Below are 23,734 nucleotides of genomic sequence, written 5' to 3'. Positions count from 1 at the left end.
TACCAAGGCTGCTCAACGCTTCTTATGTCTAGCTCCCGTCAAATTCACCCCAGATCCGCCCAACCCCTGCCCTTGGGTGTTTGTAGCGGCTGTGAATCAGACCTTCGTCTGGACTTAAATCTCATTTGTGTTTGGGCATACCTGCATAGATAATGGAATGAAGTAGTGTGTGTTGGTGTGTGTGGTTTTACAGAATGGACTGCACTACTTCAGAATGCAAGCAGGGAATGCAGTTTTTTTAAATTTTAAAAAATGTTCCCCTTGCATATATATATATATATAAACAAGTTCTCCTTGCAATTAAAAGATTAGCAACTGGAGAGTAACACCCTGGAGAGCTGATGCCAATCAAAGCTAAAGGAGGATAAATAGTTTTACTTGGCATAAAGTAGGAATGGATCAGTCTCTCTCCTGCCCGTGTCCATTCACACGTCTGTTCCATCCTGCTTTCACCTTAATCAATGGACTTTTCAAACATCTGTTCAAAAAGTTTTATTTAAATATGCATTTTAATCACACAATATCTATTAAGTGTATATTTTATATCGGTGTAAACATTCCTACATTTCATCCTAACATATGCATTCTGGGACAAACCTGAGCCAATCTATGCTTAATAAAATTTGGAGAAGAGTGAGAACCAATGGATAATTATGTTCCTATCTGCACATTAGTCCAGAGAGCATAAATCAATTAACGTTAGAAGTCACAGAAAGCAAATTCCTCAAATTCCTTTCTCTCGGTTTTTGCTTGGAGGCAGTTAGGTTCCCCCTCTGTCCCAATAACTGCATCACCCATCTGTTATCAGATGGGGTTTTTGACATCCTCGGGATTACATCAGCTCTCTCTCTCATGGATGTGCAGGCCAGACCTTTTTGCTGAATTTGTTTAGCAATCTAGTCCATTAGAAGAGTTCTGTTGTGTTCACCCCACTTCTCTGAACAGTGAGAACTTGCAGGGGCCCAGGACTTACCCAGATTTGGTTTCCGTTGGAAGGAGGCCACTGGAGGCTTATTTGCAGTTTTGTAATATTTGCTTTTATTTACAAATACACAGGTCGAGCATGGAAGGGAGCACAGCTCAAGTGTGTCAGTAGACAGCCATAATCTTCTGCTCTCACGTCAGATCTCCAGGGAGATAGGCAGCCCCCTCTCCACAAAAAATGCTGTTAGCTTCCAGAGCCTACAAACTGAGATCTTTGTATTTTTCTCAGCCTTTCTCTCTCTCAACCTGTAGTCTATTGTTCTTTCCACAGGCAAGACACCTGGATGCTTTCATCTTTAGCTGTGAGAGGGGAAGGTCAGACCATTCTGCCAAATGATCCTGTACCAAGAAGCAATCGGCCAACTATTTAATTCCCATAGCAACATATCATCACTAGTTTACCTCACAAAGAATATGCCAGGCCAGACCTGCAACTCTCCCCTCCCCAAAGCTTACAACAGTTCCCCCATCATGCCTTTTCTCACTGAGGTGCTTGGTCTGTACCACTTCAGACACAGGTAATAATAATAATAATAATAATAATAATAATTTATTATTTATACCCCACCCATCTGGGTGAGTTTCCCCAGCCACTCTGGGCAGCTCCCAATCAAGTATTAAAAACAATACAGCGTTAAATATTAAAAGCTTCCCTCAACAGGGCTGCCTTCAGATGTCTTTTAAAGATAGGATAGCTACTTATTTCCTTCACATCTGAAGGGAGGGCGTTCCACAGGGTGGGTGCCACTACCGAGAAGGCCCTCTGTCTGGGTACCTGTAACCTTACTTCTCGCAATGAAGGAACCGCCAGAAGGCCCTCGGCGCTGGATCTCAGTGTCCAGGCTGAACGATGGGGGTGGAGACGCTCCTTCAAGTATACAGGACCGAGGCCGTTTAGGGCCTTAAAGGTCAGCACCAACACTTTGAATTGTGCTCTGAAACATACTGGGAACCAACGCTGATCTCTCAGAACTGGTGTTATGTGGTCCTGGCGGACACTCCCAGTCAACAGTCTAGCTGCCACATTCTGGATTAATTGCAGTTTCCGGGTCACCTTCAAAGGTAGCCCCATGTAGCGCGCGTTGCAGTAGTCCAAGCGGGAGATAACTAGAGCATGCACCACTCTGGCGAGACAGTCCGCAGACAGCTAGGGTCTTAGCCTGCGTACCAGGTGGAGCTGGTAGACTACTGCAATGCGCCTCCATGGACAGCTGTGAGTCCAAAATGAGGTGTTGGAGGTGTGGGGGCTTACATGGCCAATGGTTCCTTTATGTGAATGAATGCTCCTCTAAACCAAGGAGGAAGAGGAAGAAGAAGGGGGGAGAGGAGAGGGAGGAGGCTAGGCTAGAACCTTTGCTCAGACATACTAGTTTCCATACAGACATCCATCCATGTTTGTTCGTGTAGATGAGATGTGGGAAACCGTTGGCCCTCCAGATGCAGCTGAACTACAACTCCCAAAAGCCTTACCAGGCATGGCCAATGGCTAGGGATGAGGTTGGGAGTTGTAGTTCAGCAACATGTGGAGAGCCAAAGGTTTCCTACGCCTGGAATAGATAATCATTCAGTCGTGCGAATGCCACTAGCAGTCGGTAGTGGTACCGTCCCAGCCCAGTGGTACAGCGTAGGCCTGAGTCTCATGAGGACTTCAAAGACCAACAGTAACAAGTGGCCGAACTGAACACACAGAAGCAGAATTTCTAGCCTAACCCAAAATACTGGGGCAGCAAGAACATCTGAGTTCATCTCCTCTCTGTCTGCCTATCGCTGTGCCTGCTTTCTCTTTCCAGCGTGGGTCCAGCGTGGTGTAGTGGTTAAAAGCGGTGGACTCGTAATCTGGTGAACCGGGTTCGCTTCCCCGCTCCTCCACATGCAGCTGCTGGGTGCCCTTGAGCCAGTCACACTTCTCTGAAGTCTCTCAGCCTCACTCGCCTCAGAGTGTTTGTTGTGGGGAAGGGAAAGGAGAATGTTAGCTGTTTTGAGACTCCTTCGGGTAGTGATAAAGCGGGATATCAAATCCAAACTTCTTCTTCTTCTTCCTGATTTCACGCAGGGAACTTTAGATCCAAGAGCCAAGCATGGACCTCCAGACTTCTCCATCTGGCCCTTGAGACTCTTTCCCAGGCCACACCCCTCCCCAGCCCAGTACTCTTCCTTGGGTGTTTTTGCCGGACTGGAATGTGCCCTTGAACAAAGCCCCTTGCTAGCTCAGGTGGATGAATGGAGAGTGGGTTGTGCAGAAATGCCCACTGTGCAAAGGTGCGTTTTCAACCGCTTACTGGGCTTACAATTGCCTCTAGCCCCATGCACCATTGGGACATGGCCACCAGAAGGTGACCCAGATGGGAATGAGACCCCTGGGCTAAAAGAAAGATTCCTCACCTTTGATGTAGAAGAAGAAGAAGAGTTTGGATTTGATATCCCGCTTTATCACTACCCGAAGGAGTCTCAAAGCAGCTAACAATCTCCTTTCCCTTCCTCCCCCACAACAAACACTCTGTGAGGTGAGTGAGGCTGAGAGACTTCAAAGAGGTGTGACTAGCCCAAGGTCACCCAGCAGCTGCATGTGGAGGAGCGGGGAAGCGAACCTGGTTCACCAGATTACGAGTCCACCACTCTTAACCACTACACCATGCTGGCTCACCACACTGATGTAGTGTAATAAGGGCATGATGAGACAAATCCCATGGAGGACAAGGATGACTGCAATCGGATGAGGGTAGGAAGCCACATAGCTTAAGGACATCGCATCACACATTTTGTCATTATGATTATGAAAAAGAGGTGGAATGCCCAGTTCATCTCTAAAGTGCTAGACATATGCAGTGAAGATGCTATTATCAATTTGACTATCATTAATGGTAGTGATGTTGGTGCTTACCTGTCAAGTCCTAAATGTCAGAAGAAACACCTATAGCAGCCTCCCTGCATCTGAAGATCTGTGGAGGAGTATTGTCAGTGTTTCTCACTCTTAAGGGGCACTTGCTCAGTGGTGATACAATACAGGGCCTTCTCTGTGGTGGAACCTCATCTGTGGAACAGAACCAAAAATATGACACTATTATATTGGTGCGAAGCTGCAGCTTACTTGTTTGCTCGGGCATTTTACGTGTTTTGTAATGGCTGGCTGTATGTAGCTGCTTCTAAACTTCTGGATGGGGCTGAAAGGATCTGCCGGTTTGGGCTCTCTCGGTCTTTAGTTCAGTTCTCTATATTTCTGCAGCAATTTGTGGTTTTAAAAAATCCTCTTGAAAATTCTTCAGCATTTAGTGTCAATTTCTTCTAACAAACACATTTTTTTCTTTGCAGCTTTGACCAGTGCACACATTTTTGCAAGCCACTTCTCTTAATATAATGCATTTCTGTAACCCGTGTTCACTCGTGTATTCATTTGCACGGCACATTTCTGCCTTGCAGGTGCATTTTTGCAAACCATTGCTGGTTGGAAATTGCATTGCAAAATTCAGATAAGCATGAATTTTGAGGGATGGCTGTGTTTTAGTTCTCATATTGTTTTGCAAGGTGCAAATTTGATAGATGTGAAATTCTCTTAGTTCTGGAAGCCAAGGTCATTTAATAGCAGCAAGTGTTCTTCCTCTGTTTGGTGATCTGCATTCAGGTTGGTAGCCGTGTTGGTCTGATGCAGTCAAAATAAATTTTAAAAATACCCCCCAAAAATTCCAGTAGCACCTTAGTGACCAACTAAGTTTGTTCTGGGATCTGCAGTTTGCCAAACTACTGGGATGCACATTGCACCATAGCCAGTTCAGGAAAAGTGTTTGTGTGAGAGTGTATGTGTGTGTCATAATTGTTGCTCTTTGAAAGGTATGGGGGGTAATGATTCATTAAGCCAAACATACCTAATCCCTGCTTTCTGAGACAATACGTGAACCAAAACTCAAGTCATCCTTCAAAATTTTCACTTCTTTGAATTTTTCAATGTACCTCTCCAGCCAATTAATACATACAACATTGTAAGTGTGCTTTAGAATGAAGGTATTGGTGAGGATAGCATGCAGAAATGCAAGGAAGATGACTTTGTAAGAATGAAACAAAAGACACAGACAAAATTGCACACATATTAGAAGCAACTATCCGCAAAATGCTAATGAATTTACACGAGGACTTTCTTTAAAAAATTGTGAGCTTCTGAAAATGTGGAGAACTGAACTTTTGCAGAAAATTTTATTATTTTTGTAGCAGGGTGTGGAGAACTGAATTTAGGACTGGAAAAATAAGAAACTGGGAGGAACCAAAATGAGGAAGTTCGCCTGCACTTATTCCCTGCACACTCAGATACTGAACTCAGCTGACTGCATGTTATTCCTTTGTCAGACATTGGTCACTTTAAGCAGAGGCTTGACAACCATATGTCAGGAGTGCTCTGATGGTGTTTCCTGCTTGGCAGGGGGTTGGACTCGATGGCCCTTGTGGTCTCTTCCAGCTCTATGATTCTATGATTCTAGGTGTGTGTTACTTTCGCTCAGCATCCAGTCTGAAGAAGACTTCTAGAGAACCTGCACACTTGCTCGCAACTTGGGGATATTTCACCTGATATTTCAAAGGGATCTCTACCTGCATTGTATCGACACAGCCTAGCATCCTATTAATAGAGTAATTGCTTATTAATACTTGCCAGCAGTTAAGTGTGAATCTGGTCTTTTGTGTAAGCATCTTCAGTTACATCTATTTATTTTATTTATTAATTAAATTTCAATGACACCCCCTCACTCGAGGATCTATAGAGAGGCAAATATCTAATATAGGAGCAGACTTGAAGAGGGAGGCGTTCTATCTCTTGCCCCCCCCTTCCCCTTCCTCAGACCCCCACCAGCAACTCTGCCGCCACCACCCCACCCCACATTTGTCCAAGCGCACCCTTGTCTTAATTGGAAACGCAACAATTGTTTAAAAAATGGCATTGTCCCTGAAAAGATTTAGTGAGGGATGAAGAAATCTCTTGAACCGAAGGCCATAATCTGCTGCCCCAGTTCCCTTGATTCCTGAGGAGCACCATTCCCTCTCTGGCAATCCTCCCCGGCAACTTACGTCCCACCTAGAAAATCTCCTGGGATCCCTATATTATTCCCCGCTTTTCTTTCCCTGCACCCACCCTTTCTCCATTCAGCCCGAACAGAAGAACAAGGGAGCAGGTTCCAAAAGGCCAGGGAGACATCAGGAGCCAGAGAAAATGCTTGAGAATAAGGTCAGGGCCTGACTCCTTCTGCCAACAGTTACCGGGGAGGGGGCTGCGGCCCCCCTCAACAGTGTTCAAAGGCTTTAGTGGGCTTTGTTCAACTGTGTAGGGATTAGGCCGGGCGGTCTGAGAATTTGCCTTCTAATTAAAAAGGATAAAAGATAGAAGTAGCATTAGAACTAAAACACCGCAATGATACTTCACAAGGTTGAGCTCCCTCCCTCTCTCTTTTTTTTAAACACACGCACACAAAACACTGTTAGTCACAAGACAATGTAAGAAGTCACCATCAGGCTTGCTTCATCCTTTTTTGTTTTCTGCTCAAATTTAAACAAAGGGGGGGGGGGAGAAAGAGAGAGAAGGGGAGGAAGAGAGAAAGCAGGGAAGGAAAAGTTTGGAAACTCTTCCAGCTGTTCCTTCGTGAGGACAGAAGACTAATTGTATGGAAATGATCTGTTTACAGTGCGGGGTTTTTTTGTTCTTAAAACCTCTAGCGGGGTTAGGCGGGAGAGGGCATTTGCACCCCCAGACGCTGCGTTTAACGGGACGCACCTCAAAGGGAGACGGGTGCAACTCCCCGTCAAAATGGGCTGGCTACGAATTTAATTCGATTCAATTTACCTCCCTCTTAAATAATGCATTCTCTGCACTTCTGCTGTGTGAACAGGCGCCAGCTCTCATTAACATCTTTGCCCAAATTGTGTCTGTGCCATATGGAATATGGGCTACGAGGTTTGGCCGAACTATTGTTTTGGGATCCTCTGGTTAGCTGTGAGCATTTTTTTGCAGGTGGGGGGCTGGGGTGGGGCAGAGAGAGAACCAGGAGATCTTGGGCTTGATCCTGGCCTCGGTCCTCCTGCTCGTTCATGTGATTGACCCCGACATCAGGCTGATAAGATGCCCGGCTGAATTCAAGGCAGACCAATATGACTTTAGGTATGGATTTATTTGTCTTTATTGGACCAGGAAACAGGCCTGAAGAAGACAAACCGAGATGGTCGATGGAATGTGAGCAACTGACCCATAAAAACTGTTTATTTGTATGTCGTCTTTTCCCTGGTAAACAATGTTCAAGGCAGCTCCCAACATAAGAAAGCTTACATTATTCACTCATGGCAAAATTTAAATAAGCTAATGAGAACATCTCCAGTCATTGAAGAGATAATAAAATAAATCCATCTATGGATAATTCAGAATGAGGTCTAACAATAGAAATACAAGAATGTAGTCTGGATTTATATCAGGTTCCCAGGTTCCCAGCTTGATAACACAGTAAGCGTCGATAATAAAAAAGGAGAATTTATTGCCAAAAGAAACAGATAACTCCGGACAGCTCAAACGAAGCACCATTACTCAAGATGACCCTTCTGAAGACTCCTTCCGGTCTCGCCAGCAGATATTGAATTTACGAACTTTACGACTCTTGCTTTGCTTCCTGTCTATCAGCCCTCCCATTTGCTGGCTCTTAGGACTGAGTGGATCAGCTCTCACCTCTTCCTTTTCTGAGAGGCTGTCTCTGAGTCCGTTTGCTCCTGTTTGTGCTTCCTGCAAGCTTTGGCTGCGTTCTAGCCTGCTCTCAGCTACTACCTTATCTGCCGGCCCGTCAAGGTCAGGAACAGCCGAAGTCTGCAGCTGCCGGCTCTCTCCTGCCTCAAAGCCCCCCTGTTCTTGGCTGCTTTCTGCAGTTGGCTGCAAACCTTCGCTTTGAGCTGGCTCATTCCTGACAATTTACATTCAGAATAATGCATCCGCAAATCTTGACCCCCATCAACAGCCCCTGGTTAGGGGGCACTGCTATGGTCTTTGGACTGGTTGCTGTTGAAGAACCAGGAAGAAATTTTCCTGCAGTGGCAGGTTTTGTCTTCCCCATAGCAATTCATCACAACTTTGGCGGTTTAAGGCCTTGGGCGGAATCCTTTCGTCTTTTCTACCCTAAAATGGGGGGGGGGGTTTGAAGTGATGACTCAACCCCCCCTTCAGCTGCGATTCCAGGGTCCCCTTTTAAAGGGGTTGTAATATGGGTGTCACTGGCCATACGCTGAAAGGTTGTCAGTGAACTACCCTGCGTGTGGGGATATGGGGTGGGCTGCCTGCATACACATGCATCTTGCAGGACACCCACATATCCCATTTACCCTGAGGAGCCCCCATTGCCCCGGCTGGGGGGCTGGAAGGGATACACGCCCAATGCCTAAGCCAAGGTCTTCCCACATTTGAAAGTTTAGTAAAGTTGTGGCCAAATTTTAATTCCATAACACGTTGTCACGAGTCAGTATTCCTTTCTGGTGGTCCCTGGGGGCTGGGGCGGTCGCTGCCTGGTCACGCAATGTATTGTGGGAAAGCTTTAATGAAATTTTATGGGGAATGAAAGGAACAGCATCCTACTCTCACAGTAGCCAAGTAGATGCTTCAATTGGAGGCCCTTAAGGAGAACATGTGGGTGGCGCTGTAGGTTAAACCACAGAGCCTAGGACTTGCCGATCAGAAGGTCGGTGGTTCGAATCCCCGCGACGGGGTGAGCTCCCGTTGCTCGGTCCCAGCTCCTGCCAACCTAGCAGTTCGAAAGCACGTCAAAGTGCAAGTAGATAAATAGGTACTGCTCCGGCGGGAAGGTAAACGGCGTTTCCGTGTGCTGCTCTGCTTCGCCAGAAGCGGCTTATTCATGCTGGCCACATGACCCGGAAGCTGTACGCTGGCTCCCTCGGCCAATAAAGCGAGATGAGCGCCGCAACCCCAGAGTCGGCCACGACTGGACCTAATGGTCAGGGGTCTCTTTAACATTAAGGAGAACATGAGCACAACAGGGTTCAATTAACAGCCTCTTTTAACATTGATTAATTCTCTGAGTTTCAGTTGATTAATTGATTGCATTTGAATTAAGTTGGTTAATTGAATTATGTGCATTATGGTTTATGAATGCATTTGAATTTAGCAGATCAGATGAATTCTCTGTCACAGTTGATTAACTGATTGCACTGGCCTATAGTTGATTAACTGAATTTGCATTTTTTAAATAAAAAAACCTAAACTAAAACAAAGTTCTTTGCTTTTAGGTGATGTACACATTTGTCGCAGCAGACATCGACCTAGAAAAGAGGGAAGGGGCAAATGCCGCTTTTGAAATGGTTCTGGCTGTCAGCAGCTTTTATAAATACTTGCAAAAAATAATAATAGTTAAGTAAAAATATCATAACCTATTGATCTAGACCTTTAATCAATTCATAAAGTGAATATTGCCATGGATGTCCATAGAAATTTCTTTTCTTTTGAGGGGGAATAAAACCCAGAAAGAGGAGAAGGATTAGTTTCCCTCACACACAAACAAAAAATGAGAAGAATGGGGTCTGTACATTTTTGCCTCATATCTCAGGTTCTAATAACTTTCTCTTTTTAAAAACTGAAAAGCTAGGACTCTGGGGATTATGGTTCATCCAGGCGGAGGGGGGAGAGAATTGCCCCCATTGCGGATGTCCATGAGCCCTACTTGCTATTAATGGATGCTATTGCTTTTTTATCACCACTTACAAGCTCCAAGCTTGTAATCCATTTCCCCGCTTTTTTTAGTTTAAAGATGGGTTGTGTCTGCAAAGAGTGAGGAAATCAACCTTCTGTGGATGCCGGCAAAGCTGTTTCCGTCCCCTGTCCCCCCGCCAGACTTCTGTGTTTTATGTATTTATTTATAAATGACACGTATAGCCTTCTCTTCCTCCCAAACCTTGCAAGGTGGTCGAAGCAACATCTTCCCATCCAAGCAGCCGATGGAGCCAGCCCTGCTTAGCCGTGTCATAGTTCTGAAGGTGATGCATGCAGACTCCAGCATATTAGCAGTGGAACAACAGGATGGGAGGGAAGGAAGAAGGGGGGGGGAGGAAAAACTGACCCGACCAGCTTTGTGACGTAACGTGAGACGTGTGGGAATGAAAAGGCCATTCCTTTTGCACTCGTGTGTGCAACCAGAGCTACACTGGAAGCTCGGAGGGCTGTGGCACAACCCTCCCACCTTGGCCCCTCAAAGTGCAATTTCGATAATGCTGTCAGCCGCTCATGGAGAAGTGTTCACCTCCAGATCCTTCTTCAGAAAAGGTGGCTTGGGCCTATCGCCAAGAGCAGGGGTAGGCAAACCAAAGCCCGGGGCTGGAACCAGCCAAATCGCCTTCTAAATCCGGCCCGCGGATGGTCCGGGAATCAGCGTGTTTTTACATGAGTAGAATGTGTGCTTTTATTTAAAGTGCATCTCTGGGTTATTTGTGGGGCATAGGAATTTTTTCATATATATTTTTCCAAAATATAGTCCGGCCCCCACAAGGTCTGAGCGACAGTAGACTGGCCACCTGTGAAAACGTTTGCTGACCCCTGGCCAAGAGAAGAAGAAGAGTTTGGATTTGATATCCCGCTTTATCACTACCCGAAGGAGTCTCAAAGCGGCTAACATTCTCCTTTCCCTTCCTCCCCCACTACAAACACTCTGTGAGGTGAGTGGGGCTGAGAGACTTCAGAGAAGTGTGACTGGCCCAAGGTCACCCAGCAGCTGCATGTGGAGGAGCAGGGAAGCGAACCCAGTTCACCAGATTATGAGTCCACCGCTCTTAACCACTACACCACACTGGCTGGAATTGTGAGGTCACAACAAACACCTTATTCAGGGAGTAGGCTGGTCACAACCGCCTCTTCTTAACAAGGTTGGCCTCAATGGACATGTAAGCTCCAACATTCCTCAGATGGAAATAGGGGCATTTTATAAATGCAATAAATAAATACATAAAGAGAGGGCATCCGAAATTAGGGCACTTCTTGGCTGCTGCTAATTTCAGGTAGGAGTCAACTGCGCACCAGAAAATTCAAGGTGTGCAATTAGAGCTGGTTGGGTGCTCTGTCCCAGAAAGGTCTTCTCTGAAAGATCAGGAAAGAGATGAGGAAATGCGCAGGGAAAGAGCTGGTGCAACATCATCTCACCTCCCCACAAGCAAATCAGAGCGGATGCTGCTTTAAATAGCCAACATCCTCTAAGCTCCCTGCAAACAAATCGGGAGGAGTGATGAATAAACAGGCTGCCTTTCGTTGCCTGGGGAAATAAAAAGCTATTTGCCTGGTGTCGAAAGGATAATAATGAGTCACCGAGGAAGGCAGACAGGAGACAACTTTGCAAATGGTGAGGTGCCACCCCAGAAAAGGCCCTCTGCCCTGTTGCCACCCAGAATACTTTATAAAGTGGCAACATTTATGGGCGAGTATCAGATAGTCAGTGGTGTGGTTCAGTAATTTTAGATGCCAAACATAGGCCACATTCACACAACACATATAAAGCACTTTAAACAGCCGTGTCTTCCCCCAAATGATTTGGGGAGCTATAAGTTGTGAAGGGATACATTTAAATCAAAGCTAAAACCCTAACAAATTTACACTCGTGACAATGACCCAGTCACCCACCTGAGAAAGCCTGTTTGGAGTGGGGGAATGTTTTCAGTTGCTTCCCTGGGGTGCAGATAGTGGGCATCTGTTGTATTTCTTGAGGAATATTCCACAGAATAGGGGCCACCCCAAAGAGAGCCCTGCTCCAAGTTACTTTCTGGTATCTTTCGAATTTGCAGAAGAAGCTCTCCCTCAGACAGCACTCACCTATGGCATGGGCAAAGTGTTACATTCTGCTAGTAGTTCGCCCCTCCAAGCAATGTAGCCAACACATTCTGCACCAACAGCAGTCTACGGACAATCCGCAAGGGGTGCATAGCCTTATATTCTCCTTGAACGAATCTTACTAACATTACGCTTATACGCATCTCCTATTTTTATTGCTTTTTGTGCATTCCTTCTTATAGTTTTGGAACTTTGACTATCCACGTTTGCGTGATTACCGTACTTCCTCACATACACACAGGTGAGTGATGGGATAGCAAAGTGGCCTTTGAGGATACGCAGAAGTTTGCCATCCCCCAAATAAATCCCTGCTGCTTATCGGAGTTATTGAGAGATAGTATGATCGCCGTAACACTTGTCCAGCAAATGAAAATCCTTGAAAGGCTTGTGTGTAATGTTTTCATTCTCCCCCTTCCCCTGTCCCCCCTTCTCTTTTTTTGGCCTTCAGAATATCATCTTGAAAACACACCAGCCCTCAAACAGATTCCTTTGTCTGTTCGCCAGGTTGGAGTCTTTCCACTGGCTCTGATTCGAAGGCACCTTGGTCTGATTTTGAAGGCTGCCATCTCTCAGGATGGCAAGCAGAGATGGAACGTCGGCTCTGTGCCTTAACCTAACCCTGGATTTCTCCTTGGCAAAGGGATGCCAGGATTGCCAAATGACTTGGGAGAACAGGGGGTGGTGTAGGGGAATCAAGGATGGTGCTTTAGTGATACGGGCTACCGTCTCCCAGCGATTGAGTTGGGAAGGGCGCAAGTCTCCCCGTTCCTTTCGAGTCTCCAATTTGGGCAACGACCAAGGTCACGAGTTCAACAGTCAGGGCTTTATCCTCTCCGCCAAGCCCTTGCTAGAGTGCTTGGCTTTGATCTGAAGAACGGGACTCAGCTCCTCTGAACTTGAGTCCAAGATGGTGACGGGCAAAGTCTTGGCTTCCCCTCCGCCTTGGCTGGCCTGACTGGAGGTTAGATGAAATACTTGTCTGACCCAGACAACAACAACAAAAAAAGCCCAGTCCTTGCCAGTTGTGTTAATAAAAAATGGGAGGGGGAGATCAGAGACATTATCACCAGTAGCACTGCCATACATACACAATGTCTTCATTTCCACTTTAAACAGAGTCACCCCTTTGAACACACAGTTGCCTTGGACCGACCCTGCTTCAGTTAAAGTCAAGATCAAATTTTTCACATTGGCTTCCAGTGTGGGGGGCGGGGGGGGGACGGGGACTCAAACCACACACTTTCTTTTGAAACAACTCACTTGACTAGTTAGCACATGTGGCCGTTTATTCCAATGATGAACGAGGCTCCTGGCTCCCACATAAGAGAACTCCTGGCATGCCGTAAGAAAGTAAGGAGAGCTCTGCTCCTGGATCAGGCCAAAGGACCATCGAGCCCTGTATCCTGGTCTCACAGCAGCCAACCTGAATCGGGATAGGACTAAGCCAGAGAGATGGTCCCATCACTTCCTGGCAAATAGAAGGGGAAGAAATGGAGGCAGTGAGAGATTTTACTTTCTTGGGCTCCATGATCACTGCAGATGGTGACAGCAGCCACGAAATTAAAAGACGTCTGCTTCTTGGGAGAAAAGCAATGACAAACCTAGACAGCATCTTTAAAAATAGAGACATCACCTTGCCAACAAAGGTCCGTATAGTAAAAGCTATGGTTTTCCCAGTAGTGATGTATGGAAGTGAGAGCTGGACCATCAAGAAGGCTGATCACCAAAGAATTGATGCTTTGGAATTATGGTGCTGGAGGAGACTCTGGAGAGGCCCATGGACTGCAAGAAGATCAAACCTCTCCATTCTTAAGGAAATCAGCCCTGAGTGCTCACTGGAAGGACAGGTCGTGAAGCTGAGGCTCCAATACTTTGGCCACCTCATGAGAAGAGAAGACTCCCTGGAAAAGACCCTGATGCTGGGAAAGATGGAGGGCACAAGGAGAAGGGGACGACAGAGGACGAGATGGTTGGATAGTGTTCTTGAAGCTACCAGCATGAGTTTGACCAAACTGCGGGAGGCTGTGGAAGACAGGAGTGCCTGGCGTGCTCTGGTCCAGGGGGTCACGAAGAGTCAGACATGACTAAACGACTAAACAACAACAACAACAAGCCAGAGAGAACACCACATGCCTGTTGGATCGATCCATCAACCTCTGATGGGTGATTTAGAAGGATTGGGTCCGGCATCACTTTCACTGCCCGGGTGTGCCAGTATCCATTCTCAGCAGAGTTACATCTCAACTCAGCTCCTTCCTTGGAAGTGTCTTCAAGGTTGAAGGTACACACAGTTGTCAATTAACACTCACTGATGCCATAAAGATTCAGTCAAGTGTAGAGGTTTACTTGACAGGCATAAAAGCATATTGGTAGCCAATATACACAGCCGTACCTTGGTTTTCGAACAGCTCAGTTCTCGAACATTTTGGCTCTGCTGAACACCACAAACCCAGAAGTGACTGTTCTGGTTTGCGAACTATTTTTGGAAGCCAAACGTCCAATGGGGCTTCCGATTGGCTGCATGAGCTTCCTGCAGCCAATCAGAAGGCGCACTTCGGTTATAGAATCATAGAATCATAGAGTTGGAAGAGACCACAAGGGCCATCGAGTCCAACCCCCTGCCAAGCAGGAAACACCATCAGAGCACTCCTGACATATGGTTGTCAAGCCTCTGCTTAAAGACCTCCAAAGAAGGAGACTCCACCACACTCCTTGGCAGCAAATTCCACTGTCGAACAGCTCTTACTGTCAGGAACGTTTTGGAAGTCGAACAGACTTCTGGAACGGATTCCGTTTGACTTTCAAGGAATGACTGTAGAGACATTCACCCCTGTCGTGGTCAAGGCATGCTTAGAATACAGCAGGAGACCAAGACTCATTCACTCTTTGCTTCTCTCACAGCAAGAGACTCACAACAAGTTAGAACAAGTTGCACAGAACCGTTGTTATCAGTGCTTCCTGTTATACTGCGCGTATCCAAAGAACAGTTCCCACAGAAGGCTTCCTTGCATAGACAAAACAAACTCAGCCTTCTGCTACTTCTGGAAACTTCTCCTCTGTTCTCTGTTTCTGGAACAAATTATTCTCTCACACAGAGAGAATGTCCAGCTATGCCTGCCTACCCTCCAACATTCCTCAGATGACAGTAGGGACAATCCATTCTACATCAATGTCCCCTCCCCTGGGTCAACTATTTACATGCACCGCCAATGGATATGGGGAAAGGGTGGGGCTGGCTGAGTTGCCCCCATGGCTGTTATCAAGAGGCGTATGTAACAATACCATGCCGGCAAATGTCTTGGTTATATGTGGGAGCCTTAGAATACCAAAACTGTGAGGCTTCCATCAGCCCACCTTGAGCGTCAGAAGAGGCACCCATGTCAGATGTTTTCAAGGAAGCACTTCTGCGCCAGCAATGTGGTCTCTATGGTTGGTGGCTATGACTGCAGAAGGGCCCTGCCCCCTCCCCATGGATCCCACTATGCCACCGTGAGGGGCTGGGACGCCGATGCCACCTCCTCTTAGAATCATAGAATCATAGAGTTGGAAGAGACCACAAGGGCCATCGAGTCCAACCCCCTGCCAAGCAGGAAACACCATCAGAGCACTCCTGACATATGGTTGTCAAGCCTCTGCTTAAAGACCTCCAAAGAAGGAGACTCCAACACACTCCTTGGCAGCAAATTCCACTGTCGAAGAGCTCTTACTGTAAGGAAGTTCTTCCTAATGTTTAGGTGGAATCTTCTTTCTTGTAGTTTGGATCCATTGCTCCGTGTCCGCTTCTCTGGAGCAGCAGAAAACAACCTTTCTCCCTCCTCTATGTGACATCCTTTTATATATTTGAACATGGCTATCGTATCACCCCTTAACCTCCTCTTCTCCAGGCTAAACATGCCCAGCTCCCTTAGCCGTTCCTCATAAGGCATCGTTTCCAGGCCTTTGACCATTTTGGTTGCCCTCCTCTGGACACGTTCCAGTTTGTCAGTGTCCTTCTTGAACTGTGGTGCCCAGAACTGGACACAGTACTCCAGGTGAGGTCTGATCAGAGCAGAATACAGTGGCACTATTACTTCCCTTGATCTAGATGCTATACTCCTATTGACGCAGCCCAGAATTGCATTGGCTTTTTTAGCTGCCGCGTCACACTGTTGGCCCACTTGCAGAATTTGGGAAGACATCGTGAGAAGTCAGGATGGCTTAAGGGTTTTCATGATCCTGCTCTGGAGGGTAGGACTCAAACCCATGGCTTCAAGTTACAAGAAAGGAGATTCTGACTAAACATCAGGGGAAACTTTCTGACAGGAAGAGCTGTTCGTCTGTGGAACAGTCTCCCTCAGGAGGTGGTGGACTCTCCTTCCTTAGAGGTTTATAAGAAGATGTTGGGTGGTCATCTGTCGTGGATGTACGTTTCCGAGCACACTTCAAAGTGTTGGTGCTGACCATTAAAGCCCTAAACGGCCTCAGTCCAGTATATCTGAAGGAGCATCTCCACCCCCATCCTTCTGCCTGGACACTGAGGTCCAGCGCTGAGGACCTTCTGGCAGTTCCCTCGTTGCAAAAAGTGAAGTTACAGAGAACCAGGCAGAGGGCCTTCTCAGTAGTGGCACCCGCCCTGTGGAACGCCCTCCCATCAGATGTCAAAGAGAAGAACTACCAGACTTTTAGAAGACATCTGAAGGCAGCCCTGTTTAGGGAAGCTTTTAATGTTTGATGCATTACTGTGTTTTAATATTTTCTTAGAAGCCACCCAGAGTGGCTGGGGAAGCCCAGCCAGATGGGCAGGGTATAAATAATAAATTATGATGATGATGCTCTAGCTGAGATTCCTGCATTGCAAGCGGTTGCAAGCCTGCTCCATCTCCCAAGTGACATCCCTTGAGATATTTGAAGATGGCTATCATATCTAAGGGACGCGGGTGGCGCTGTGGGTAAAAGCCTCAGCGCCTAGGGCTTGCCGATCGAAAGGTCGGCGGTTCGAATCCCCGCGGCGGGGTGCGCTACCGTCCTTCGGTCCCAGCGCCTGCCAACCTAGCAGTTCGAAAGCACCTCCGGGTGCAAGTAGATAAATAGGGACCGCTTACCAGCGGGAAGGTAAACGGCGTTCCGTGTGTTGCGCTGGCTCGCCAGATGCAGCTTCGTCACGCTGGCCACGTGACCCGGAAGTGTCTGCGGACAGCGCTGGCTCCCGGCCTATAGAGTGAGATGAGTGCACAACCCTAGAGTCTGTCAAGACTGGCCCGTATGGGCAGGGGTACCTTTACCTATCATATCTAATCTCTGTCTCCTCTTTCCCAGGCTAAACATACCCAGCTCCTTCAACCGCTCATCATCCGTTAGCGAGTCCAACAGTTATCTCAGTTGGTTAGAGCGCGATGGTGAGAATGCCACAGTCATGGGTTTGATCCCTGTACAGACCACCTGCATATTCCTGGACTAGACGACCCTCGGGGTCCCTTCTACGATTCTGTGATCTGAAGGGCCCACAGCGTAGCCACCCCTGGGGTGATTCTGGGTCAGAACCGGAAAGCTTTGGCCGCCTCTTCTTTGGAACGGTTGCAAAGATCAAGCTGTTCACCTGGCATACAAACAAGGTATTAAAAGCAATTCTGGGTGTTTATTGCTGGCGTGGAAACTCTCCATGGTGATGATCAGAAGGGATGGCATAGTAACCAGCGCTCTGTGCTACAGGAGAGCGAGAGAAAGCGTTATCGCAAGCAAAGGCCTGGAGAGGTGCAGATAAGCAAGAACATAGACTGCTCAGTCCCATTAAAGTTTGTCATGCACCAAATGTTTGTGGCGGGGGGGGGGGACAACTGAAGTAGAACAAGGGGATTTCTGGACGGCCTTAACTTCAAGGATGTAAAATGAAGCTGGAAGGAATTTGCTCCCCTTACCTTTCCCCCCACTCCCCCCAAAATAATAATAATCCAAATTTCATCTATATTTCCGAAAAGAATGTTTTTATTCATTTTTTAAAATAACCGTAATACGATGATACAGCCCAGAGCGAACCAACAGAAGAAGAAGAAGAAGACGAAGAAGAAGAAGAAGAAGAAGAGGAGGAGGAGGAGGAGGAGGAGGAGTTTGGATTTGATATCCCGCCTTTCACTCCCCTTCAGGAGTCTCAAAGCGGCTAACATTCTCCTTTCCCTTCCTCCCCCACAACAAACACTCTGTGAGGTGAGTGGGGCTGAGAGACTTCAAAGAAGTGTGACTGGCCCAAGGTCACCCAGCAGCTGCATGTGGAGGAGTGGAGACGTGAACCCGGTTCCCCAGATTATGTGACTACCGCTCTTAACCACTACACCACACTGGCAAACAAACCAAAATTGGGGCAAAGATTCCAGGAAAAGGGATAACAACCTGGGACTTTGTAGGAGTGAGGACCTGACTTTACATGCACACATATGTTGGCTGAAGATGCCAGAGATCAGCTAAGCAAGTCTTTTGATATCCTTCTGGTTATCTTGGTGGTCTTTGATCTAAGGCATGGGTAGTGGGTGGCGCTGTGGGTTAAACCACAGAGCCTAGGACATGCCAATGAGAAGGTTGGCGGTTCGAATCCCCGCGACGGGGTGAGCTCCCGTTGCTCGGTCCCTGCTCCTGCCCACCTAGCAGTTTGAAAGCACGTCAAAGTGCAAGTAGATAAATAGGTACCGCTCCAGCGGGAAGGTAAACGGCGTTTCCGTGTGCTGCTCTGATTCTCCAGAAGCGGCTTAGGCATGCTGGCCACATGACTCGGAAGCTGTACGCCAGCTCCCTCAGCCAATAAAGTGAGATGAGCGCCGCAACCCCAGAAGCAGTCACTACTGGACCTAATGGTCAGGGGTCACTTTACCTTTACCTTTATGGGTAGGCAAACTAAGGCCTGGGGGCCGGACCTGGTCCAATCACCTTCTCAATCTGGCCCGCGAACAGTCCAGGAATCAGCATGTTTTTACATGAGTAGAATGTGTCCTTTTATTTAAAATGCACCTCTGGGTTATTTGTGGGGCCTGCCTGGTGTTTTTACATGAGTAGAATGTGTGTGTTTATTTAAAATGCATCTTTGGGTTATTTGTGGGGCATAGGAATTCGTTCTTTTTTTTTTCTTTTCAAAATATAGTTCAGCCCCCCCACAAGGTCTGAGCGACAGTGGACCGGTCCCTTGCTCAAAAAGTTTGCTGACCCCTGATTCTACAAAATTAACTAACATAACACAACAGAACTGTACCAAACTTTGTAAACTGAGTGATATGCACTGGACGCGTCAATTTCTCCACCAGGGCTTAAGAATATAAGATGAGCCTGTTGGGTCAGGGGCCATCTAGTCTAGCATCTGACAATATTCCATACCCTGTTGAGTCACGCGGTCAATGAAAGACCACCCAATACTTGGCTATCTCTTTGAAGGTAAAATATTCTGCAAATATTCTCTGGATGTGTGGATAATATTAGATCTTTAGCACTTGCATTTGACAGCCGCAGATTTCGTGGTAGCTCCTAGGCTGCTGCTGCAGTTGACATGCGACAGTATCAGATCAATGACTTGATGTAGGGTTGCCTGGATTTTAGATGACCTTCATTCATCCATTCATTTAGCCAATCGAGAGAGCAGAAATTCACATTTTGAGAACTGCTTCCGACTCCAAAATGCAAATGCTGGATTTTGAGGCTAGCTTTCAACAACAAAAATATAGCTTGCAAAATTTGAAATGTCATAAAGTGGCTGGAGCAACCCAGCCAGATGGATGGGTTGTTGTTGTTGTTGTTATTATTATTATTATTATTATTATTATTATTATTATTATTATTACAGTGGTACCTTGGGTTACAGACGCTTCAGGTTACAGACGCTTCAGGTTACAGACTCCGCTAACCCAGAAATAGTACCTCGGGTTAAGATCCTTGCTTCAGGATGAGAACAGAAATCGCACGGTGGCAGCAGCAGGAGGCCCCATTAGCTAAAGTGGTACCTCAGGTTAAGAACAGTTTCAGGTTAAGAACGGACCTCCGGAACAAATTAAGTTCTTAACCCAAGGTATCACTTTATTACTACTATTATTATACCACTTCTAAGAGGGGTCACCTGCATCTTCACCATCCCAGTTCTTCAGCAAATCTTGATTCAGTCTGGGATGTTATTGGGCCAAAACTACATGTTAGATTTCTGGAAACTGTAGTTTGTTCTGGGTTCTGGGAACTGTAGCTCTGTGAGAGGTAAACTACAGATCCCAGGCTTCTTTCAGGGATGCAGTGTGCTTTAAATCTGCTTTAAATGTATGGTGTAGATGCAACTATAGTAACAAAAACATCCAAAGGGCATCAGGTTGGGGAAAGCCAGTGTGGTGTAGTGGTTAGAGGGTTGGACTATGACATGGGAGACCAGGGTTTGAATCTGCACTCAGCCTTGAATCTCACAGGATGACTTTGGGCCAGGCCTAGCCTACCTCACAGGGTAAAGGTAAATGTACCCCTGACCAACAGGTCCAGTCGTGGCCGACTCTGGGGTTGCGCGCTCATCTCGCTCAAGAGGCTGGGAGCCGGCGCTTGTCCGAAGACAGCTTCTGGGTCACGTGGCCAGCATGTCTAAGCCGCAGCTGGTGAGCCAGCACCAGCGCAGCACACGGAAACACCGTTTACCTTCCCGCTGGAGAGCGGTCCCTATTTATCTACTCGCACTTTGAGGTGCTTTCGAACTGCTAGGTGGGCAGGAGCTGGGACTGAACGGTGGGAGCTCACCCCGTCGCAGGGATTCGAACTGCCAACCTTCCGATCAGCAAGTCCTAGGCTCTGTGGTTTAACCCACAGTGCCAATCGCGTCCCAACCTCACAGGGTAGTTGTGAGGATAAAATGTGGAGGAAGAAAACCATATGCACCATCTTCAGGAAAAAGGGGAATATTGATGTTGTGGTTGGCATCTCTCTGTCTCAAGAGACAACGAAATGGACTTCCAAGAGGCACCATCCAACCATCTTAGGGATTCCACTCTGGATTTGTGTAAGGTTTACTCCTGAGCCTTTTCTTCTCTCGAAGGTGTCCCACAAGGCAGTGGAGGTTCAGGATCAGAGTTTTCCTTCTGCTAGATGGGCTCCTAGATGGAGAGCCAGTGTGGCGTAGTGGTTAAGAGCGGTGGGTTCGTAATCTGGTGAACCGGGTTCGCTTCCCCGCTCCTCCACATGCAGTTGCTGGGTGACCTTGGGCCAGTCACACTTCTCTGAAGTCTCTCAGCCCCACTCACCTCACAGAGTGTTTGTTGTGGGGGAGGAAGGGAAAGGAGAATGTTAGCCGCTTTGAGACTCCTTCGGGTAGTGATAAAGCGGGATATCAAATCCAAACTCTTCTTCTTCTTCTCCCTTCCCAGGTGGAAGAGCCCCACCTGGCGCTATATAGATATAATAAATCATAAATAAATGAAGTCTTCTCTCTCGCACCCACAAATTTCGCTACAGGCCTATGAACGGTTCTCAGCTAGACTTGTTTTGGCCCTTCATAGATCTCTGTTACTTATTTTATCGCCTCGTTTGTACAAATAACAATATCAAGAGACAATGTCACCGTGGGCAACTCACCTTCCAACACAGTGCTCTTGGCTACTGCAAATAACCCTCCCCGTCATCGGTTAAGATCAAGTTGTCTCTGTGTTGCTCCGCGCAGCTGTCTGAAACAAACATGAAGGGGAAAACACTCTTTGGCACACTGAAACCATGAAATGCATGCAAAAACAAACAAAAAAAACCCAGGACTTAATTAAAATTGCCTTTTCAAATTATGCTGCTGGAAGAGGGCAAAGTAACTGCATCCCGAATTGTTCCAACACTGCTGGAGCCCAGCGAAAACTCCATTCATCCTATGTATGGGATGCTACAACATCAAAGGGAAACATTTAGCCCCCTCCCCAACACACACACACCAAAAAAATAAAAGGCATTTCTTGTCTTTTTGTGCTGTGTAAATCATCTCCAGCATTGGAGTCATTGTCTCCTCTCCCTACATCTGAAGCCTCCTGCGGGAAAGTAGCAGCGAATCGAATCTGAGCATGTAAATCAGGTGGCAGGGGGAAAGGGGGGGATTGGTCCTGTAGCTGGTGATGTCATGGTGGTGACATCATCCACAGGACCTATGGACCATGGAGTAGTGATGGTCTACTGAACTGGAGAGGGAGATGACCAAGAAACAATGAAGCCGTGGGCTTAAGCCAGGGCTGGGGAGATGAAGCAACATGAACCTGCCTGGTGAGAATTAGTGCCCCTCCAGACTAGCGATGGGGAGAATTTGATTCTGCTTGCATTTTGCAGTGAAGTTACAAAATCCGAACTGTGTTTGGAAGGTTGAGGTGCTTCCGCCATAAAATGTGGAAGCTTTGCTCTCGGTCTAGAAGATGCGCCCGTTGGGTCCCTTCTGGCTTTCTGCCCTTTCCGGCGCTGATATCCTCCTGCTGCTACCAATCTGGTATTTACCACCAACATATGACGGTAGAATAAGCCCTTGAAAAGGCTGGGCGAGGGGGGAGACCCACCCAGAGAGTAAATTCTCTTTTTCAGAAGAGATTGGTGTGTGTGTGTGTGTTTTTCGCCCCCTGAAATAAATCTCCCAGAGCTTTCCAGCCTAGAGAAAGCTTAAAGACAGTCAATGGAGAACAGGGAGAGAAAATGACAAAACATTATGACAGGGGACACTGTAAAACAGACATTGTGGAAATCAGCCGAGAGCAGAACAGGTTTGATGTCAGTCACCGTGTGGGAGTTCATGTCAAGAATAAGATTATTTTCTTTCTAAAGGAAACGCCATTGTAACAGCTCAACCAAGATGGAGAAATCCCTCACCACACTCCTGACTCAGAAATCTCAAATTCACGCGGAGGTTTTCAGACGGAAAAGGGTACATCTAAGCGCAGTCCTGGAACCTGTCTAAAAACAGCAGGGGCGAGCCTGAAACCAATGAAGTGGAGAGCACCTCTGAGCATGCACAGAGGGCCGTTGCCTTCGCTGCTGGATTTGTCATGTCTAAGCCGAAACAACATTGCAGTTGCCTCCCCTTCGCCCGACCCCTTTCTCTGATACTCGCTCTGCCATTACAGTGGTACCTCGGGTTAAGTACTTAATTCGTTCCGGAGGTCCGTTCTTAACCTGAAACTGTTCTTAACCTGAAACACCACTTTAGCTAATGGGGCCTCCTGCTGCTGCCGCACTGCCGCCAGAGCACAATTTCTGTTCTAATCCTGAAGCAAAGTTCTTAACCTGTGGTACTATTTCTGGGTTAGCGGAGTCTGTAACCTGAAGCGTATGTTACTGGAAGCGTATGTAACCCGAGGTACCACTGTACTCATTTAGAATTAGAAAAAATCCCTAAGTTACGTGATGGACAGGAACAAGAAAAGACAAGACAAGGTGACGTGACAAGGCGTTTATAAAATAATGCAAGGCCCAGAGAAAGAGGATAGAGGGGAGTTTTTCCTCTCTTTCTCCTAACACTAGAAGTCATGGGCACCCAGTGAAACTGAATGCTGGACTATTCAGGCCAGATCAAAGAAAGTACTTCTTTGTGCAGCATGTAGTTAAACTATGGAACTCACTTCCACTGGAGGCAGCAATATTCACGAAACTGGTTGGCTTTCAAAGTGTTGGTTGGCAGGCTTCCCACAGGCATCTGAATGGCCACTGTGAAAACAGGATGCTGGACTAGATGAGCCATGGGACTGATCCGGCAGCAGGTATATGTGTGTGTGTGTGTGTGTGTGTGTGTGTGTGTGTGTGTGTATTCTGGCTGGCCAAAGAGCTGCTCCAAGGAGCTGCAAACAAAGGAAGCAGGCAGCCTTCAGACCATCTTCTAAGTGCAGAACGGTGGTTCCCTCACTGCGAGAAGTGAAGTTACAGGGAACCAGGCAGAAGAAGAAGAAGAAGAAGAGTTTGGATTTGATATCCCGCCTTTCACTCCCT

The 23,734-nt window shown here is 47.1% G+C and overlaps 1 long non-coding RNA gene across 2 annotated transcripts; it reads right to left on the bottom strand.

The window, feature by feature from the left end:
- Positions 1 to 19,964: 19,964 nt before the first annotated feature.
- Positions 19,965 to 23,504, bottom strand: LOC310677845. Of its 2 annotated transcripts, XR_014511484.1 has the most exons (4): positions 23,371 to 23,504; positions 22,487 to 22,705; positions 20,624 to 21,456; positions 19,965 to 20,244 (listed from the first exon to the last, which is right to left on the bottom strand). It is a non-coding gene; the product is annotated as an uncharacterized lncRNA (long non-coding RNA). The 2 variants fall into 2 exon arrangements; XR_014511485.1 differs by lacking the exon at positions 23,371 to 23,504 and having other exon boundaries at positions 22,487 to 22,963.
- Positions 23,505 to 23,734: the final 230 nt, after the last annotated feature.

The sequence above is a fragment of the Podarcis tiliguerta genome (assembly GCF_965153285.1).
Source record: "Podarcis tiliguerta genome assembly, chromosome: 1".
In the NCBI taxonomy this organism is placed as follows: domain Eukaryota; kingdom Metazoa; phylum Chordata; class Lepidosauria; order Squamata; family Lacertidae; genus Podarcis; species Podarcis tiliguerta.
The sequence above is the reverse complement of the archived record's forward strand: the minus strand, read 5'-3'. Positions and strand labels throughout refer to the sequence as shown.